We start from the raw sequence: 16,997 nt of genomic DNA, 5'->3' as shown, positions 1-16,997 counted from the left end.
TTACTCCCCCAGTGGTCACTATCCTCCTCCCACCATGTAGAACCCCAAAGAATAGCAAGATTCTAGAATCCTAAAGAGTGACAAGATTCCATGCAGACACTCAAATTGTGGCATCTAGGCCTTTTGCAGTATATTCCTGCTTGGTTAATAAACCACTGACCCTCTCCTGTACTAATATCTGAAAGAGAAGTAGATTGAAAGTAGGCCGAAGTTTTCTTACCCTGAATCAGGTGATCTTATATTTAGGGGGAAAACAGCAAAACCTAGTAGCTATCTGAGCAGGTTTTAAAATGAGGGCGATTTGTGGCTCGTGGCATATATTACAGTATTCCCAATGATTACGTCTGATTGAAGTGAGTCCATCTAGTAGCCCGCACGAGATTAATGCTAGCAGAGTATTTGATACAATGTAATATGTGTTGTTAACTTTGGACAGTAGGGTGGAACAGTGAGGCGAATGAACAAATAGAGGCAAGCCAATTGGAAAACCAAGAAGTTTTTAATACTCAATTTATCAACAAGCATTCGTGGCACAGATCAAAGGACTCGACGTGTTTCAGAGAACAATGCTTGTGTCAGGAGTCATAAACTTCTATGAACACTCATTTATACATGAATAAACGAGCAAATATATATAAAAATCATAAAAGGATAGTGATATTAATTTCAAATAACCACTACATTTGCATGAAAATGAATTAATAAATAAAACTCCAAAAATGATTACATAAATTTTGAATAAAAACTACCCCCACACACATACACACACCTTGAATCAGGGGCGTAGCCAGACTTCGGCGAGAGGGGGGTCCAGAGCCCAGGTGAGGGGGCACATTTTAGCCCCCCCTGACCCCCCCTCCGCCATTGCCGACCCGCCACTGCCGCCACCACCAACAGCAACTTTGCCCCCCCCCCGACGACGACCCTCTCGACCCTCCTCCCGCCGCCAACCCTCCCCCGCCACCGCCGCCTACCTTTGCTGGCGAAGGACCCCAATCCCCACCAGCCGAGGCCCTCTTGCTTCCCGCGCAAGACTTCATTCGGTTTCTGACGTCCTGCACGTTGTACGTGTAGGACGTCAGACTCACAGAAACAGAACAAAGCCTTGCAGATCAGCCAGCATTGCTGGAGGCTTCATTCTGTTTCTGACGTCCAAGGCTTCGTTCTGTTTCTGTGAGTCTGACATCAGAAACCAAATGAAGCCTTGCGCGGGAAGCAAGAGGACCTCGGCTGGCAGGGGTTGGGGTCCCCCACCAGCAAAGGTAGCCCATGGCGGGGGAGGGTTGGCGGCAGGAGGGGGGGGTCGAGAGGGTCATCGGCAGGGGGGTCCAGGACCAAACCTTTGGGGGCCCAGGCCCCCGTGGCCCCACGTAGCTACGCCCCTGCCTTGAATGCGCTGTGTCGGTACTACCACACTGGCAGCCGCAAGTGCAGCTTTGTAAAAAAAAGGGGGGGTAAATTTGCATATATGTAAAACATATGTGATTGTAAATGTATAGCAAAGAATAAAACGCTCAACAGCAATTATCATTGTAAAGTAGCTGCACTCCTCAAAAGTAACATAAATTTAAAAACAACTTAAAAACAAAACACAAAGGCAACTGAATACCAAAAACGTAAATCAATGTTAGTGATACAGAAACTTTAAAAATATGAAAAAAATACAGTGGGGGAAATAAGTATTTGATCCCTTGCTGATTTTGTAAGTTTGCCCACTGACAAAGACATGAGCAGCCCATAATTGAAGGGTAGGTTATTGGTAACAGTGAGAGATAGCACATCACAAATTAAATCCGGAAAATCACATTGTGGAAAGTATATGAATTTATTTGCATTCTGCAGAGGGAAATAAGTATTTGATCCCCCACCAACCAGTAAGAGATCTGGCCCCTACAGACCAGGTAGATGCTCCAAATCAACTCGTTACCTGCATGACAGACAGCTGTCGGCAATGGTCACCTGTATGAAAGACACCTGTCCACAGACTCAGTGAATCAGTCAGACTCTAACCTCTACAAAATGGCCAAGAGCAAGGAGCTGTCTAAGGATGTCAGGGACAAGATCATACACCTGCACAAGGCTGGAATGGGCTACAAAACCATCAGTAAGACGCTGGGCGAGAAGGAGACAACTGTTGGTGCCATAGTAAGAAAATGGAAGAAGTACAAAATGACTGTCAATCGACAAAGATCTGGGGCTCCACGCAAAATCTCACCTCGTGGGGTATCCTTGATCATGAGGAAGGTTAGAAATCAGCCTACAACTACAAGGGGGGAACTTGTCAATGATCTCAAGGCAGCTGGGACCACTGTCACCACGAAAACCATTGGTAACACATTACGACATAACGGATTGCAATCCTGCAGTGCCCGCAAGGTCCCCCTGCTCCGGAAGGCACATGTGACGGCCCGTCTGAAGTTTGCCAGTGAACACCTGGATGATGCCGAGAGTGATTGGGAGAAGGTGCTGTGGTCAGATGAGACAAAAATTGAGCTCTTTGGCATGAACTCAACTCGCCGTGTTTGGAGGAAGAGAAATGCTGCCTATGACCCAAAGAACACCGTCCCCACTGTCAAGCATGGAGGTGGAAATGTTATGTTTTGGGGGTGTTTCTCTGCTAAGGGCACAGGACTACTTCACCGCATCAATGGGAGAATGGATGGGGCCATGTACCGTACAATTCTGAGTGACAACCTCCTTCCCTCCGCCAGGGCCTTAAAAATGGGTCGTGGCTGGGTCTTCCAGCACGACAATGACCCAAAACATACAGCCAAGGCAACAAAGGAGTGGCTCAGGAAGAAGCACATTAGGGTCATGGAGTGGCCTAGCCAGTCACCAGACCTTAATCCCATTGAAAACTTATGGAGGGAGCTGAAGCTGCGAGTTGCCAAGCGACAGCCCAGAACTCTTAATGATTTAGAGATGATCTGCAAAGAGGAGTGGACCAAAATTCCTCCTGACATGTGTGCAAACCTCATCATCAACTACAGAAGACGTCTGACCGCTGTGCTTGCCAACAAGGGTTTTGCCACCAAGTATTAGGTCTTGTTTGCCAGAGGGATCAAATACTTATTTCCCTCTGCAGAATGCAAATAAATTCATATACTTTCCAAAATGTGATTTTCCGGATTTAATTTGTGATGTGCTATCTCTCACTGTTACCAATAACCTACCCTTCAATTATGGGCTGCTCATGTCTTTGTCAGTGGGCAAACTTACAAAATCAGCAAGGGATCAAATACTTATTTCCCCCACTGTAATTGAAGGGTAGGTTATTGGTAACAGTGAGAGATAGCACATCACAAATTAAATCCGGAAAATCACATTGTGGAAAGTATATGAATTTATTTGCATTCTGCAGAGGGAAATAAGTATTTGATCCCCCACCAACCAGTAAGAGATCTGGCCCCTACAGACCAGGTAGATGCTCCAAATCAACTCGTTACCTGCATGACAGACAGCTGTCGGCAATGGTCACCTGTATGAAAGACACCTGTCCACAGACTCAGTGAATCAGTCAGACTCTAACCTCTACAAAATGGCCAAGAGCAAGGAGCTGTCTAAGGATGTCAGGTACAAGATCATACACCTGCACAAGGCTGGAATGGGCTACAAAACCATCAGTAAGACGCTGGGCGAGAAGGAGACAACTGTTGGTGCCATAGTAAGAAAATGGAAGAAGTACAAAATGACTGTCAATCGACAAAGATCTGGGGCTCCACGCAAAATCTCACCTCGTGGGGTATCCTTGATCATGAGGAAGGTTAGAAATCAGCCTACAACTACAAGGGGGGAACTTGTCAATGATCTCAAGGCAGCTGGGACCACTGTCACCACGAAAACCATTGGTAACACATTACGACATAACGGATTGCAATCCTGCAGTGCCCGCAAGGTCCCCCTGCTCCGGAAGGCACATGTGACGGCCCGTCTGAAGTTTGCCAGTGAACACCTGGATGATGCCGAGAGTGATTGGGAGAAGGTGCTGTGGTCAGATGAGACAAAAATTGAGCTCTTTGGCATGAACTCAACTCGCCGTGTTTGGAGGAAGAGAAATGCTGCCTATGACCCAAAGAACACCGTCCCCACTGTCAAGCATGGAGGTGGAAATGTTATGTTTTGGGGGTGTTTCTCTGCTAAGGGCACAGGACTACTTCACCGCATCAATGGGAGAATGGATGGGGCCATGTACCGTACAATTCTGAGTGACAACCTCCTTCCCTCCGCCAGGGCCTTAAAAATGGGTCGTGGCTGGGTCTTCCAGCACGACAATGACCCAAAACATACAGCCAAGGCAACAAAGGAGTGGCTCAGGAAGAAGCACATTAGGGTCATGGAGTGGCCTAGCCAGTCACCAGACCTTAATCCCATTGAAAATTTATGGAGGGAGCTGAAGCTGCAAGTTGCCAAGCGACAGCCCAGAACTCTTAATGATTTAGAGATGATCTGCAAAGAGGAGTGGACCAAAATTCCTCCTGACATGTGTGCAAACCTCATCATCAACTACAGAAGACGTCTGACCGCTGTGCTTGCCAACAAGGGTTTTGCCACCAAGTATTAGGTCTTGTTTGCCAGAGGGATTAAATACTTATTTCCCTCTGCAGAATGCAAATAAATTCATATACTTTCCACAATGTGATTTTCCGGATTTAATTTGTGATGTGCTATCTCTCACTGTTACCAATAACCTACCCTTCAATTATGGGCTGCTCATGTCTTTGTCAGTGGGCAAACTTACAAAATCAGCAAGGGATCAAATACTTATTTCCACCACTGTATATTGGAACTCTGACTAGGTGACCACTCATGAACATAGGCCTATCTGGATATCAATTAATAAGAAATTGTTTCTGGATAATGAGAAAACTTAGACGAATTAGAAAAATGTTGACATAAGAACACTTTGATTGTGCAGGGCCTTGATTTTATCTAAATTAGCTTATTGCAATGTTATGTTTACAGGATATACAAAGGCCTTGTTAAAAAAAAACTGCAGACAGTTCAGGACCCTGCAGTAAGACTGATTCACTCAAGCAGGAAATCTGACAGAGTGACCCCTTTTTATGTTCAGCTTCATTGGTTGCCTATAGGTAAGGTTATCATATGTCCGGTTTTACCCAGACATGTTCTCTTTTTGAGGAAACGGCCGGGCAACCTCTTTCTGTCCGGCTCAGCTGCAGACTGTCTTGCTGCCTCCCGTCCCGGTTCCGATTCAAAATGGCTGCCGAGAGTTCAAGTGGCGGCCTCGCAAGCAGGGGCGTACCAGACTTTGGCGGGAGGGGAGGCACATTTTAGCCCCCCCCCCCGCCATTACCGCCGACACCGCCCGCCCACCAGTCATTGTCGACCCCGCCACCACCAACTTTGCCCCCCCCCACCACCAACCCGCCCCTGCCGACGACCCGCTCGACCCCGCCTCCCACTGCCAACCCGCCATCGCCTACCTTTGCAGGCGGGGGACCCCCAACTCCCCCGCCAGCCGAGGTCCTCCTCGCAAAAGGCTTCCTTCTGTTTCTGACATCCTGCACGTAGCCTTTTGCGAGGAGGACCTCGGCTGGCGGGGGAGTTGGGGGTCCCCCGCCTGCAAAGGTAGGCGATGGCGGGTTGGCAGTGGGAGGCGGGGTCGAGCGGGTCGTCGGCAGGGGCGGGGTGGTGGCGGGGGGGAGGGGGCAAAGTTGGTGGTGGCGGGGTCGACAATGACTGGTGGGCGATGGTGGGTTGGCAGTGGGAGGCGGGGTCGAGCGGGTCGTCGGCAGGGGGGGCCAGGCCCAAATCTACGGGGGCCCAGGCCCCACGTAGCTACGCCACTGCTCGCAAGACTTCCACAGAAGTCTTGCAAGGTCACTGCACCTGTACCCAGATAAGTGCAGATGAATACTGGGCCGTTGATGTCTCTGTCTAAAGAATAAAAGCAGCATCTGTAGAAATTCTACAGTGGGAGAGAGAATCTTGATTTTTGTTTCTTTAAATTACTTTCCACAGCCTTTAAAACACACACACACACACACACACAATGGTTTGAGGATGCTTTCAGAAAAGCACATTTCCTCAACAAAATACCTAGATTTTGGAGGGGGTGGGGAAGAGATCAATGTCCAAGCATGGAATTGTCTTCTATACCTCCAACGTTTGCTGCCACTCCACTGGAATTCCATCTTAGAATGCAAGAATAAACTGGAGGCGGTAATAGCATCTCTACAAGGTCTGCAGCACCTTGGGTGCAAAGAGTTAAAGTTGTAGGGCAAAAGCTGTTGTCTCCTTTCAGAAAGGACCTTTCTGCTTTATGAATCTCAGTTTGCAGCTGCTTTCAGGGATCCACTGCTGTGATTAGACTGTGGTTGGGAGGCTGGTGGGGTGCCTCAGATGGATATTGTGCGCCACCTAGTGACACAAAATCTAAACTACAGGACTCTTCTGTGCAACCCCACAAAGACCACAGGTTTGTCCAGCCACCAGAACATGGTTTCTTAACCTGTGGTGCCCACACCCCCAAAAGATGCAGAAAAAGGTCAAACAGGGTGAGGAGCAAGGTCGTGAAATCTGAAGCAATTTATGGATCATTTCTAGACAGAGTGAAGGTAGTTTTCAAAAGAATTTGCCCAGGTAACTTAATAGTTAGGTGGATTATTATTATTATTGCATTTGTATCCCACATTATCCCACCTTTTTGCAGGCTCAATGTGGCTTACAATTCATCGTGGATACTGGAAATAGAAAAGAATGTACATTTGTTTTAGTAGAAGTTTTGGTTACATGATGGTAAAATACAAGATAGTGTTAAAGCCATAGACATTAGGTACATGATAGTGTGAAAGCAAAATACATTAAAGAACATTCCTGGATATCTTAAAGAAAGTAGAGTTACGCGTGCTGTTCTTTATGATATATTTTGTCGAAGAGATAAGTTTTCAGGAGTTTGTGGAAATTGGTCATTTCGTAGACCGATTTCAGGTTACGTGGCAGTGAGTTCCAGAGCTGTGTGCTTGTATAGGAAAAGGTTGATGCATGCACTGATTTGTATTTCAAGCCTTTACATTTGGGAGGATGAAGATTGAGGAATATGCGGGAGGATTGTTTTGCATTTCTGGGTGGTAGTTCTATTAGGTCCGACATGTAGGCTGGGGCGTCGCCATGGATGATTTTATGGACCAAGGTACAGAGTTTGAACGTGATGCGTCCTTTGAGTGGGAGCCAGTGTAGTTTTTCGCGAAGGGGTGTGGCGCTTTCGTATGTTGGTTTGCCGAATATAAGTCTGGCTGCCGTGTTCTGGGCTGTTTGGAGTTTTTGGATAAATTCTGCAAGCTGAAAACTTCACTTAAGGGTCCTTTTACTAAGCCGCGTTAGGGCCTCTGCGTGCCCAACGTGCACCAGTTCCGAGCTATTGCCTGGCTACCACGTGTGCCGGGCAGTAATTTTATTTTTCGCGCGCATTCTCTACGTGCACCAGAAAATGATTCACCCATCTCTCCTTCATCACAGGTAGCTATTTGGAATAATACTAAATTCCTAATTAACAAGAACGGCTTTTTCTGGAAAATGTGGGCTAATTGTGGAATTTGTACTGTCAGAGATCTTTGTAAACAAGCCCACAATAACTTATTATCGTTTCAAGAACTCCAAATGCAATTTCACCTTCCTACTACGCAATGCTTTCATTGGTTGCAGTTGTCCCATTGTATTAAAAAAAAAACAGATATATTGACAACTGCTGTCACTCAAGAACCATCCATTTACCAATTTGCTGAATCATTAATAAATAATGGTCACATGGCCTCAACCATCTATAAGAAACTTCTTTCATCTCAATATAAAGACAATTATGTACTGCAAGAGATATGGGGAAAAGATACCAATCACCAGATTCTGGACTCTGTACAATCCAAGCTATGGTTGTCCCTAATTAGGCCGCTTTCCTCAGCAAATATGCAATCAATGTTTTTCTTGTAGCACAGAGCTGTATGGACCCCATGGAAAATGCATAACGCAAAGTTACTAGCATCAAATTTGTGCTGGCATTGTCAGGCTCATATAGGTACACTAGTAAAAAAAGGCCCGTTTCTGACACAAATGAAACGGGCGCTAGCAAGGTTCTCCTTGGCTCCCCTGCAGCCACCCATGTCCAGCGAACCTCCTCTCCCCTGCCCCCCTCCTGCTACCCATGTCCAGTGACCCTCCTCTCTCCCCTGCCCCCCCTCTAGCCACCCATGTCCAGCAACCCTCCTCTCTCCCCTGCGCCCACTGCAGCCACCCATGTCCATCAACCCTCCTCTCTCCCCTGCCCCCCCTCCAGCCACCCATGTCCAGCAACCCTCCTCTGGACATGGATCAACTGTGAGGCATGTTTCCCCCCCCCCCCCCCGGGTTCTGAAGTTGGCATCATCATGGCTACAGTGATGTCAGCCTGATCTACGGAGCCTAGCAGATCAACTCGGAATGAGCCACGGTCCCAGGCAGCAAGTCAGAACGTTGGAGGTGAGAATTATTATATAGGATTAGTGCACATGATTTATGACTGTGAAAAGGTTAAGCCTTTTTGGCAATCTGTATGGAAAATCCTATGTGGTATCTTTAAAATCAATATACACCTTAATGTATCACTAATAATATTCAAGTCGCGTTCATCTGATATTCGTTTATCAGATCACCATAGAATATTATTTGACATATTAATTACTGTTGGTCAACATATGATCTTAGCGAACTGGAAAAATTCGGCTCACTTAAATGAACATTTTTGGTGGCAGTCTGTCTTACTCTATCATAAGTTTGAGTCTGCTTCAGCGCACCTAACAGGAGCGATTAGTAAGAAGACTCTAATATGGTCTCCTCTCAAGGACTATATTCACATGCTGCAATAATAAATGTAATTAGTCTAATATTGAAGTTCTTAACATACTATGATATTTTATCCTATGCATAACCTCTGTATTGTAATCTGCTTATTTTGCTCTTTATGAAAATTCAATAAAATTTCTGGAAGAAAAAAAAAAAATAATAATTTTTATTTTCTGATGAACAGCACTACCAGGCGGTAAAAGGCATTCGATGAACGTAGACCCTTACTGCCCGGTTAACGCACGAGACCTTACCGCTAAGTCAATGGCTGGCGGTGGGGTCTCAGATCCCAAATGGACGTGCATCAATTTTCCTTTTGCCGCACATCCATTTTCGGTCAAAATTTTAAAAAGGCATTTTTACTGGTGCGCTGAAAATTGAAAATGCGCGTGTCTACAACACACGCCTACACTACCGCGGCCCATTTTCAAGCGCACCTTAGTAAAAGGACCCCTTAATATTCACGTAGGTACATTATTCAACCTCATTACGGGCAATTTACATTACATTGTAGCTTTACGTGTGACCTTCTTTGGTAGGTACAACTGTCTACTAGTGTAATTCCAGTGACACATTAGAAACATTGAAACATAACAGCAGACAGGGGCATAGCTACGTGGGGCCACAGGGGCCTGGGCCCCCATAGATTTGGTCCTGGACCCCCCTGCCGACGACCCTCTCGACCCCCCCTCCCGCCACCAACCCTCCCCCGTCGTCGCCGTGGGCTACCTTTGCTAGCGGGGGACTCCAACCCCCGCCAGGCGAGGTCCTCTTGCTTCCCGCACAAGGCTTCGTTCTGTTTCTGATGTCCTGCACGTTGTCCAGATCAAGACTTCGTTCTGTTTCAGTGGGTCTGACGTCCTGCACGTACAACGTGCAGAACGTCAGAAACAGAACGAAACCTTGCGCAGGAAGCAAGAGGACCTCGGCTGGCGGGGATTGGGGTCCCTCACCAGCAAAGGTAGGCGGCGGCGGGGGAGGGTTGGCAGTGGGAGGATCATCGGCAGGGGGAGCAAAGTTGATGGTGGCGGCAGCGGGGGGGGGGTGCTAAAATGTGCCCCCTCACCTGGGCTCTGGACCCCTCTCCCGCCGAAGTCTGGCTACGCACCTGACAGCAGATAAGGGTCAAATGGCCCATCCAGTCTAACGATCCTCAGTAACCACTAACTCCTCCTTTTCCTTATGGGATCCCACGTGCCTGTCCCACGCTTTTTAAAATTTTTATTTATTTGTTACATTTGTACCCCACATTTTCCCACCTATTTGCAGGCTCAATGTGGCTTACACAGTACCGTAAAGGCGTTCGCCAAGTCCGGTAGAGAACAAATACAAGGTTATATTGTGGTCGAATAAGGTAGGTGTGTTTCAGGCACCATGAGGGTCGAAGGCAGGGAAGGTTGTATATTGTCCGGTACGATTATTGGTTTCGCTGTGTTGCCGGGTGTGGGGATTTACGTTGGATCGGTAGGGTAAGCCTTTTTGACGAGGTTGGTTTTTAGTGAGTTCCTGAAGTTTAGGTGGTCGTGGATTGTTTTCACAGCTTTTGGCAATGCGTTCCATAGTTGTGTGCTTATATAGGAGAAGCTGGATGCATAGGTTGTTTTCTATTTGAGTCCTTTGCAATTTGGGTAATGGAGGTTTGGGTATGTTCGTGATGATCCGGTTCTGTTTCTGATTGGTAGGTCTATGTGGTCTGTCATGTATCCTGGGACTATGCCGGAGATAATTTTGTGGACCAGGGTGCAGATTTTGAAGATGATCCGTTCTTTGATTGGGAGCCAGTGCAGCTTTTCTCGGAGGGGTTTAGCACTTTTGAATCGTGTTTTACCAAATATCAGCCTAGCTGCTGTGTTTTGGGCGGTCCTCATCTCCACGACCTCCACCGGGAGTAGCAGACAGCTACTACATATGTAGTTGTCTTTAATCACTAGTGGACACAGGGTTTACTAAGGGGGGGTGAGAGGGTTTCTTTGATCAGTTAAAGGGGTGTGGGAGCCAAAAAAGCTTAAGAACCCCTGCTCTAGAATTAATACTTCACTTAATAACAGAAACGTACAGTTAAATACAGTGGCGTACTAAGGGGGGGCGGTGGGTGCGGCCTGCCCCGGGTGCACGCCGCTGGGGGGGTGCCGCGCGCCAGTCAGCTTTGTTGTTTTCCATGCTCCCTCTGCCCCGGAACAGGTTACTTCCTGTTCCGGGGCAGAGGGAGCATGGAAACAACGAAGCTGACCAGTGCACGGCACCCGGTGGGGGGTTCTTTCGCCGGGGTGGGGGGGTGACGAGGGGGTTCACGCTGCACCCAGGGGGCGGGGCGCATCGGCGACCGCCCCGGGTGTCAGCGCCCCTAGGAACGCCACTGGTTAAATAAGATATTTCCTGAAAGCCCAAAATAGCTTTTTATGGGTTTTTTTATTACTATGCTTTTTATTTTTACAATTCACTATCTTAGAACCGATTATGCATTTTGTAATTTGTTAAAAATCTCAACAGTTTGGTTAACTCGTTCTGCATAATATCCAGTTGCTGCGATATTTGCTGCTTTCTCTCAAGTCCTTTTTTTAATATCCACTGATGGAGAAGGATTTAATAAGGTTATCTCTCGCTAAATGCAATTTCATTTATAGTACAGTTTATTGAATTTACTTGTCTACATTCATTAAGAAACTTAGAGTGGCATTTTCCATATGATGTCTAAGTCAGACTTTGGACGTTCATGCGCTAAACTTCCCAAATCCGAATAGGAAATGTAGCCATTTTCGAAACAGCAAAATCTTTTTTATTCGAAAATACCACATGTAACATGTTTTTGTGCTCTGTGCGTTTTATCTTTTTGGTCCATTTTGGGAGAAAAAATACAAGCCTTTAATACATAGAGTGACTGACTCTACACTCATTCTGCACCTGGACTAGTTTGCAACACAATCTGTAACTTAGACCAGTTCCTTATATCTTGTTTAACTGTACAAAGAAATTGCCTTAAGTTTAGCCACCCCTCTATTTATCCCAGCTGACTCTGTACCACCCATCTTGTCTCCATCTATATATCTGCACTTAGCAGTGGCGTTCCTACGGGGGGGCGGTGGGTGCGGTCCGCCCCGGGCGCACACCGCTGGGGGGGGGGTGCCGTATGTGCCTGTCCTTCGTTCGTTCCATGCTCCCTCTGCCCCGGAACAGGTTCCGGGGAGAGGGAGCATGGAACAGATGAAGGGCAGGCGCACGCGGCACCCTCCCAGCGGCGTGCACCCGGGGGGGGGGGTTCTTTCACAGGGGGGGTGTCCCTTCGCCGGGGGGGTCACGCTGCATCCGGGGGGGCACTGCACCCGGGGGGCGGGGCGCATCAGCGGTCCGCCCCGGGGGTCAACCCCCCTAGGAACACCACTGGCACTTGGCCCCTCAGCTATATGGTAAGCCTGCGATTCCCAAAACTGGTCCTGGAGGTTCCCCAGCTAGTCAGGTTTTCCATGCAAATCTCTCTCCTGAATATTCATTGTGGATATCCTGACAACCTGACTGGCAGGGGAACTGCACAGCACCATCTGATCTCAAAATCCAACCTGGTTTACAAACCTAAAGTACTCCATCAGATAAAATGCAGCTTCATCTTTTAATGCTTTGTTTATCGATAATAAAGTCTTAAAATGAGCTCTCCACACAACTGGCAGCCAGTGCAATCACTCAAGCAATGGTGTAGCAGATTATCGATAATAATAACGCCCCAAACACTGACCAACAATTAACACATGTTATGAAATGTATGATCAAATCCCTCAATCCTGACATGAGTAGTGAAAATAATGATTTAAGTCACAGATATGACATACTATGTAAAATAGTAGATGACGGCAGAAAAAGACCTGCATGGTCCATCCAGTCTGCTCAACAAGATAAACTCATATGTGTATACCTTACCTTGATTTGTACCTGCCTTTTTCAGGGCACAGACTGTACAAGTCTTCCCAGCAGTATTTCCCGCCTCCCAACCACCAGTCCCGCCTCCCATCACCGGCTCTGGCACAGACCGTATAAGTCTGCCCTCCACTATCCTCGCCTCCCAACCACCAACCTCTCTTCCCCCACCTGCTCTGCCACCCAATTTCAGCTAAGCTTCTGAGGATCCATTCCTACTGCACAGGATTCCTTTATGCATATCCCACGCATGTTTGAATTCCGTTACCGTTTTCATCTCCACCACCTCCCGCGGGAGGGCATTCCACATATCCACCACCCTCTCTGTGAAAAAAATACTTCCTGACATCTTTCCTGAGTCTGCCCCCCTTCAATTTCATTTCATGTCCTCTCGTTCTACCGCCTTCCCATCTCCGGAAAAGATTTGTTTGCGGATTAATACCTTTCAAGTATTTGAACGTCTGTATCATATCACCCCTGTTCCTCCTTTCCTCCATTCTAAACTTCAGATATAATCCTTGAAAAGCAAGGCCAGCCTCAGCCTCTTTTTATTTTTTTTTGCTTTTGATTTTGTTGACCTGGAAGAAGAGTTTAAGAAGAACCCTTGTTCTGTGTTGGGTCCTGGATGCACAAAGAGCTACAGGGTTATACAGCATTGCAAGTGGCAGACAGCAGTCTTGAGTGCACGGCCCTAGACTTCTCCTGATTTACAGTTTGGTTCTTGGATCAGCAAACCATGTTTCCTCTTAGCCAAGCTATGGGTTGCAATCGAGCAAATTGATGCTATGTACTGTCCACTCCCCTACTCAAATGTATCCTACTGTACAAAAGATGTAAGGCCTGATATTAAAAAAAAAAAAAGGCTGAACTCTTAAATTTAGGTTTCCAAGCTAGGCTTATCAATAGAAATCAAACAAAATAAAACATGGAAAAGAAAATAAGATGATCCCTTTTTTATTGGACATAACTTAATACATTTCTTGATTAGCTTTCGAAGGTTGCCCTTCTTCGTCAGATCGGAAATAAGCAAATGTGCTAGCTGACAGTGTATATAAGTGAAAACATTCAAGCATTACTATGACAGTCTGACAGGGTGGGAGGATGGGGGTGGGTAGGAGGTATGCATGGGGACATCAAAGCATATCATTGATATTCTAACAGGATGGGTGTGGATAGGTGAGGGGTGGGGTGATCAACAGAGACATACAGCTTTATGGTTTATAATGGGCTAGGAACCCCAGATCCTTGTTAAGTCCTTTCTGTTGGGTGTTAAAATATTCAATCATTCTGACTTCAAAGGTCTTACGTTCTTGTATGGTTTTAAAGTTACCTTTCAGTATTCTCACTGTGAAATCACTGGTACAGTGTCCTGGTTCTGTGAAGTGCTATCCCACCGGGGTGGGGGCCCTACTGGCTGTATTGTTCATGTGATGTCTATGTAAATTGAATCTTGTCTTAAGCATCTGGCCTGTTTCTCCAATATAGCATCCTTCCTTACATTTTTTACACTGAATGATATATACCACATTGGAAGATGAGCAAGTGAAAGATCCCTTTATGTTGAATATCTTTCCTTTGTGGATAACTGTGGGGTCCTGTGAAATATTTTGGCATAGTTTGCAACTGGATAAATTACAGGGACGTGTGCCCTTCTGTTCCTTTTCAGTCTGTGAAGGAAGTTTACTTCTGATTAGCTTGTGTTTTAAATTGGGTGGCTGTCGGAAGGCCAGTACTGGTGGGGATGGGAATATCTCTTTCAGTAATTCATCCTCCTGGAGTATAGGTTGTAGATCTCTTATTTTCCTCAGTTTTTCCAGCTCTGGATTGTATGTCACTACAAGGGGGATTCTGTCTGTGGATTTTTTCTCCTTGTACTGTAGCAGATTCTCCCTGGGTGTTTTGAGGGAGGAGGCAATATTCTTGGAGATTATTTTGGGGTTGTAGCCTTTCTGTTTGAAGGATGCAGTCAGGCTTTTAAGGTGTCTGTCTCTGTCCCCAGGGTCAGAGCAGATACGGTGGTATCTTGTGGCTTGGCTGTAAATGATGGATCTTTTTGTATGTGAAGGATGGAAGCTGGAGTTGTGGAGGTAGCTACTTTTTAAGCTAGGCTTAAAAAGTCAAACATAGCGCCTAAGTTTTCTGTTGAAAATTCACCTAAATTTAGGAGCTTAAACATTGTGCTTCCTCATAAATGTAGGATTTCTATTCATTTACCTTTAAGTGTCTAGTGCTGAAAATTCAGGGCTAAGTACCTAATCCCCCCCCCCCCCCCCCCCCGCCCAATTCTAAATCTACCCATGTTGCCACCTAGTCTTTAGGTACCTAAATGTAAGAGTTTTTAGTGAACCTTTGAGCATAGGTTTAGGCACTCAGCATTGTACATATTCAAAATGGTCAATTCAGGATTATCTACGGTGAAGCCCCAGGATACATGACAGGCTTGATCAACTTACCAACTAGAAACACATCAGAATCAACACGATCATACCTAAATCTGCACTACCCAAGCTGCAAAGGACTTAAATACAAATCAACTTACGCATCCAGCTTCTCCTACGTAAGCACACGACTATGGAACGCATTGCTAAAAGCCTTGAAATCGACGTACGACCACCTAAACTTCCGGAAATAACTAAAAACGAACCTGTTCAAAAAGGCATACCCCACCGATCCAACTTAAATGCCTGTACCCTGCAACACAATAAAACTAAAGTACGTAATGGACAAAACGCAACTCTTCCGTTCTCCGATTCCCTAATGTGGCTGAGCCACATGAACTTGATCTTACCACAACATCACCCTGTATTTGTTCACACCGGAGTCTGCAAACGTCTCTCCGGTGCCATGTAAGCCACATTGAGCCTACAAATAGGTGGGAAAATGTGGGATACAAATGTAACAAATAAATAAAATAAATAAATAAACCTCCGGGACCAGTTTTGGGAATCACTAAGCTGTAATATAGAAAAGAATTAGTATCATAGCTATGTTATTTGAATGTTCTAAGGCATGTTTATTAGATGTTTCATTTGTATTATATCTCTGGTATTTGAATTTGATTTTGATACTGTTTCACAGTATTTCTGTTATTAGGTTTCAATTTACTGTTTTCAAGTTTACCTCATTTATTGTATTTATGTTTATTCTTGGTTATTTTACTACTAGCCGTTGAGCCCGTAAAAACGGGCTCGTATAGGACCGGGGGGGGGGGGGTTGAAAGGCCCATTCTCCTCGCCGCTGCAAGGCCCCCCCCCCCGCCGCCGACCTCCGAGGTCACCGCTAGGCCCCCCCACCCCCCGGAGTCGCCGGCACCCCTCCACCCGGGCCGGGCTCTCGCTCCGCTATAGAAACAGCGTCAACGCAGCACACAGCTCAGCTCAGCTGCCGTCCTTCTTCTCTGCCTGTGTCCCGATTCCCGCCCTCGAGGGCGAGGGCGGGACACAGGCAGGGAAGGAAGGCCGACGGCAGCTCAGCTGAGCTGTGTGCTGCGTTGACGCTGTTTCTAAAGCAGAGCGAGAGCCCAGCCGGGTGAAGGGTGGGTGGCGGTGACCTTGGGGGGGGGGGGGAAGCGGTAGCGACGGTGATTTCGTCCCTCCCCTTGCGCAGTAGAGACCCTCTCTGTCCCGCCCCCATCATCACGTATTGACGCAGGGGCGGGACAGAGAGGGTCTTTACTGCGCATTTGCGCAGTTCACTCGCCATTATATGTTTGATTGTTATGCTGTTAACAAAATTGTAAGTTTTATGTTAAATTGTACCTGCTGTACACCGCCTTGGGTGAATCTCTTCATAAAGGCGGTTGATAAATCCCAATGAATAAATAAATAAATAAATTGATTGATTGATTGATTCTGGATCTGTTTTTTTGTTTTAAAGAATGAACACACTGAAGGAGATCATACTCACTGAAGATTTGTTGAAAGCTGCGTGTAAAAATGGTAACACCAGGCATAACCTGTCAGGTAAGGCTTTCACTTGTAGAACTTGCCATACTGGGACAGACTGAAGGTCCATCAAGCCCAGCATCCTGTTTCCAACAGTGGCCAAATCGGGTCACAAGTACCTGGCAAGATCCCAAAATAGTACAATACATTTTGTGATGCTTATTCTACAAAACAGCAGTGGATTTTCCCCACGTCCATTTTAATAATGGTCTATGGACTTTTCCTTCAGGAAGCCAGCCAAACCTTTTTTTTTTAAACCCCGCTAAGCTAACTGCTTTTACTATATTCTCTGGTAATGAGTTCCAGAGTTTA

General features: G+C 46.4%; 1 protein-coding gene across 1 annotated transcript in view; it reads left to right on the top strand.

The window, feature by feature from the left end:
- Positions 1-16,997, top strand: part of P2RY6 (pyrimidinergic receptor P2Y6) — a 219,421-nt gene that overhangs the window by 169,273 nt on the left and 33,151 nt on the right. The window contains exon 2 of the mRNA XM_030200026.1: positions 16,618-16,703. The gene's annotated coding sequence lies outside the window, so the exon portion shown is untranslated. The remainder of the gene's footprint in view (positions 1-16,617; positions 16,704-16,997) is intronic.

Source organism: Microcaecilia unicolor, chromosome 4 (genome assembly GCF_901765095.1).
Source record: "Microcaecilia unicolor chromosome 4, aMicUni1.1, whole genome shotgun sequence".
NCBI lineage: Eukaryota > Metazoa > Chordata > Amphibia > Gymnophiona > Siphonopidae > Microcaecilia > Microcaecilia unicolor.
Note: the sequence above shows the minus strand (reverse complement) of the source record. Positions and strands in the feature narration are given on the sequence as shown.